Below are 5646 nucleotides of genomic sequence, written 5' to 3'. Positions count from 1 at the left end.
TCTCTCTCTCTCTCTCTCTCTCTCTCTGCCTGCAGAAGCTCTCAGTCACTTCTCCAGATCATGCCTGCCTGCTGCCACCACTTCTACCATGATGGAAATGGCGTGACCCTCTGAAAAGAGTTGCCCTGGTCATGATGTTTCTTCTTACCACTAGAACAGTAGTAAGACATATATGTACCCTTACAGATGGGCTCAGAATTGAAACTTTCTTTTTTCTTTTTTCCCAGGCAGGGTTTCTCTGTGTAGCCCTGGCTGTCCTGGGACTCACTCTGTAGACCAGGCTTACCTTGAACTCGGAAATCTGCCTTCCTCTGCCAGTGCTAGAACTAAAGGCCTGCACTACCACTGCCTGTCTTCACTGCTGATTTCTTAGCTCCAGCTAACCAGCACCAATTGTTCCAGTAGTCTCTTCTATTCTTCATTCTAAAGCTAGAGCCAAATGGTCAAGTTCCATTGCTTGTTGGGGCTGGAACATGGCCCCTTCTTAATCTAGTACAAACTTTCTATTTTCTAACTTCCTCATTGCCCAAACTCGCCTGCCCTGGAACTTGCTCTGTAGATTAATCTTAAATCTCCTTGGCTCTGTCTTCTGAATGCTGGCATTAAAGGTCTGTACTACCACGCCTGGATTTAAGCATTTCTTCACCTACAACTTGCTCTGTCCAGGGTAGCCTAGAACTCAGAGATATGTTTTCCTTTGCCTCCTGGGATTGAAGGCTTTAACTAACATGTCTTAGACCTTAATTTAATATCCTTGAACTCAGGATTCAGCTCCATTTCATTTCCTGGTGCCCTTTTATTATTATTTGAACCATATATTTTATATTTTTCCTTTCTAAACTTGTTACTCTTTTTCAAAATGCTCTTCATGAGACTTAACCAGAGAACAAAGTCTCTGTTGTTTTTTGTTTGTTTGTTTGTTTGTTTTTGAGATTTCTTTGTCAATTAATATAAATCTCTTCTCCTTAGCCTCAGGCAGATTCTTTAGACAATGGCAAAAAGCAGCCACATTCTTCACCAAAATACAGTAAAAAGTTTCTAGGCCACACCCATTCTTCTCCACTGAATCCTCTTGGGCTAGATCTTCACAGTTCAAACCACACTCAGTAACAAAGTCTTCCATAGTCCTACTAGGACAGGCCATTAAGTCCCACTTGAAACCTTTCACTGCATTCCAAATCCAAAATCCCCAAATCCACATTCTTCCAAACAAAAGCATGATCAAGCCTCTCACAGCAATACCCCAGTCCGAGGTACCAACTTCTGTCTTAGGGTTTTACTGCTGTGAGCAGACACCATGACTAAGGCATCTTTTGGGGGGGGGGCGCGGTGGTTTTGAGACAGGGTTTCTCTGTATAGCCCTGGCTGTCCTGGAACTCACTTTGTAGACCAGGCTGGCCTCGAACTCAGAAATCTACCTGCCTCTGCCTCCCGAGTGCTGGGATTAAAGGCGTGTGTCACCACAAGGGAACTCTTAATAAGGACAATATTTAAGTGTGGTTGGCTTAAAGGTTTAGAGGCTCAGTCCATTATCATCAAGGTGGGAGCATGGCAGCATCCAGGAAGGCATGGTGCAGGAGGAAAGGAGCTGAGAGTTCCCCATCTTCATCTGGAGGCTTCTAGAAGACTGGCTTCCAGGAAGCTAGGATGAGGGACTTAAAACCCAATCTACTCCAACAAGGCCACACCTCCTAATAGTGCCACTTCCTGGGCCAAGCACATATAAACCATCACAACCAATGGGCATACTCAACCTTTACTACTGGCCTCATAAATGATATGCAGGCAAGCATGCAGATGCACCTCCAATATGACTGGCTTTCAAAATGGCATGTTGCCTTCATAGCCATAGAACTGCATATGTGAGCCCACATGTCCATACTTCCTTTCATGTGACCAAGGTCAGAAATGGTACATGCTTCAACATGTCCATACAGACTCCCAGGTGACTAGCTCAAAAGAAGTACACTGGACAGCATGCCTACATACCCACAATGTGGGTGCCAAGCTGTGTGACTAGGCGAAGAAGTAGCTTGAGGACAAACATGCCCATACATGTGCTAAATCACAGGGGTCATAAATATCAAATGCTCCAACATGTCCATACAAGTCCCCTTGTTATCAGTTTCAAAATAGTCATGCAGATCAACATGGCTACCCCCTGCCCCATGTGAACAGGCTAGGAAGTGGCTTGAGGAGGAACATGTCCATAGCCCCCTACTTATGACCTGCCTCAGATATGGCATGGTGACACATATGTCCACACTCTCCCTCATAGGATTAGACTCCGAAACAGCATGTGAGTGAATCTGTCCATCTCCCCTCTCCAGTGTAACCGTATTTGGAAATGCCATGTGAGTCAATGAGCCTAGACAACCTCCTCTAAGAATAGGCTCAGAAAGAGCATTTGGAAGTGGGCGATGGAGATCTGAGTTCAAGGCCAGCCTGGTCTACAGAGTGAGTTCCAGGAAAACAACAAACAAATAAACAAAAGCATTTGGGCTAATATGCCCAAAGCTGCCCCCCCCCACCAAAGGACTAGAGTCATAAACATGCTGGCCCAGTCTTCCATGTGTTTAGGCTCAAAACAGGCATGCGGGCAAACGTGCACACAACATTCCCTTTCAATGATGCTCAGAAACGGCAAATACACCAACATGCCCTTACATCTACCATTTGACCAGCCTCTTAAATGTCATGTGGGCAAACATGTCCATACACCATCCCAAATGACCTAACTGGGAAATGGCACGTGGACCAACAGGCCCATATGGCCCCCTATATGACCAGGCTAAAAATATGCATCTGAGCCAACATGCAAATACACCTTGCCATGTTACTAGGATCAGAAATGGCATGTTGACCAACATATAACCATGTACCCATTCAATATGACTGGGCTCAGAACTGGTAGGCTATGTAGGCTGATATTTACATCCCCCTCCAAACAAAGATCAGAGTTATAAATAACATGTGTGCCGGGCGTGGTAGTGCATGCCTTTAATCCCAGCACTTGGGAGGCAGAGGCAGGTGGATTTCTGAGTTCGAGGCCAGCCTGGTCCACAGAGTGAGTTCCAGGACATCCAGGGTTACACAGAGAAACCCTGTCTCGAAGAACCAAAAATACAAAAAACAAAACAAAACAAAACCCCCCCCAAACAAATAAATAACATGTATTCCAATGTGACCAGCTTCACAAATGTACACGTGGGTCAAGGCGGTCATATACTATTCTGTGTTAATAGGTTAGGAGATGGTTTGTTATAGAACCTGTCTACATTCCGTACCCCCTACCATTTCACCAGGCTTGTTTATGTAGAACATACCCATAAACCTCTCTCCTAGTGACGGGGCTCCAAAATGTCTTGTGGACAAAGATCCCAGACACCTCCTTTGTTAGACTATGCTTTGGAAAACTCACGTGGAACACTGTGCACAAGCACCTCCCATACAGCCATTCTCAGAAATGGCATGTTGGCAAACACACCTAATGAATGGGCTTGGAATTGGAATCTGGGCCCGCATGCCATCCTCCCCACCATGTGAGTTGGCCGGTAAATGACAGGCATTCCAACGTGTCCACGGTGTCCCCCAAAATAGATGTGTGTAGTAGAATCATAATATCTAGGATAGGTGTTAGAATGAAATAGTTGTTTTTTATTGTATATAGGGTAGGCATCGGAGGGAATCTTTGTTTTTCTAGAAGAACTTTGACCTTGAAGAAATCTTTGTAGAAAACAGCGGTTGTTTTCTGTTTTCTATAGAGTTGCTTTTTCGAAGGAATCTTACAGCCTTTGCATGACTTTGCTCCTGGCACACCTGGAATGTCTTGTATTGTTGAATACTGCAAACCGTTCACAATACTCACAACACGGGCAAAAGCTGTGGTGTTTTCCTTTAGGAAGCATATAGATTAGATTAGGGGCTTTGGTATGAGGAACTTGTTTTACCCCAAAAACAACTTTTGTATAACAATGGATACATAGGCTCCTGTGTGGCTGTTCAAGGTTCAGTCTAGGAGAGGCTGATCCACCCTGCTGCTGAGAAGCCTGAGTTCATCCTGCAGTTTCTCTTCCTCTGATCACCCCGCCTAACTCACAACCCCTATACACGTGGGACAGCATGCCCAGATGTGCCACATATGACCAGATTCGGAAATGGCGTGTGGCCAATATGTACATACCATCCCCCATGTGTCTGTTCTGAGAAATGGCATTTAAGCTAACATATACAAATACCCACCGCCTGACCCAGTTTGGAAATGGTGTATGGGCAAACATACCATATATCTATCCCATTGGAAATGGCATGTCAGCCAACATGTCCATTCATCTATGTATATGAATGGGCTCAGAGATGACATGTGACCACCATGCCTATTCACTTACCATATGACTGTCTTCTGAAATAGCAGTCTCATCCACCCTGCAAATGACAGGCTTGTAAATATCAAGGGCTCCAACACCCCCATGCAGTCCCCCACATTACCATATTGCCAGCCTCAATATAGGCATGTGGGCCATTGTGGCTGTTAGCATTTCTTTTAGGCTCTGCCCACAGTTACCTGGCAACAGTTAGGTATGACTGACTCTATCAAGGGGACTGCTTGCCCCTCCTCTCTTGCTCTCTTGCTTGTACTCTATTGCCTTCTTCCCTCTCTGTCCCTTCTCTCCCCATTCTTCTCCCCGCTCTCTCTCCACACGTTCATGGCTTCTCTCTCTCTCTCTTTGCCTTTCTGTCTCTACTACCCCCTCAACTATCTTCCCATGTCCTAAATACACTCTATTCTATATTACACGGTCCTGTGGCTGGTACCTCAGGGGGAAGGGCTGCCTCAGCATGGGCCTGCAGAAGCAGCTCCTTCCACCTCACTGAACCATGCCTCTACTAGACATATCCCTGGCTTCCTTTTTCTTTTGTTATAAAACACAACAATGGACATTCCCCACCCCCATGGAATGCAAGTGGGCTAGGAAATGGCTTGAGGGTGAATAATCTAGGACCAGGCTGGAATAGGGCATGTGTGCACACGTGCTCACACATTTCCCTGTGTTATTGTGCTCAAAAATGGCATGTGGACAAAACTGCCCATATCACACACCTCCCCAAATGACTGTGGTCATAAATATCATGAGTTCAAATATGTCCATGCAGTCCTTCATATGGTGAGACTCAGAATGGGCATGTGCAACAACACCACACACACACACACACACACACACACACACAGCCTTTGATTTGGTATGTGGGCCAACATGCCAATACTCCTGCCCCAAATGACAGTGTTTGTATACATCAAGTGCTCCAACATGCCCATGCAGTTCCCATGTGACCAGACAGGCAAGAAAAACACCTGAAACAAACCAAATGCCCATGCTATATATATAATCCCAGCATTTGCAGGAGAATCAGAAGCTCATGGTTATCTTTAGCTATGATGAGCTCTGGGGTAGCTTGGACTACATGAGACCTTGCCTCAAACCTCCCCTCTAACAACAGAAAGTAAGTAAAATAATAAATGAAAGAAAACTGATGCTGAGGCAGAGGCAGGCAGATCTCTGAGTTCGAGGCCAGCCTGGTCTACAAAGTGAGTTCCAGGACAGCCAGGGCTATATGGAGAAACCCTGTCTGGAAAAACAAAAAAAA

Source organism: Mus pahari, chromosome 23 (assembly GCF_900095145.1).
Source record: "Mus pahari chromosome 23, PAHARI_EIJ_v1.1, whole genome shotgun sequence".
Taxonomy (NCBI): domain Eukaryota; kingdom Metazoa; phylum Chordata; class Mammalia; order Rodentia; family Muridae; genus Mus; species Mus pahari.
Note: the sequence above shows the minus strand (reverse complement) of the source record.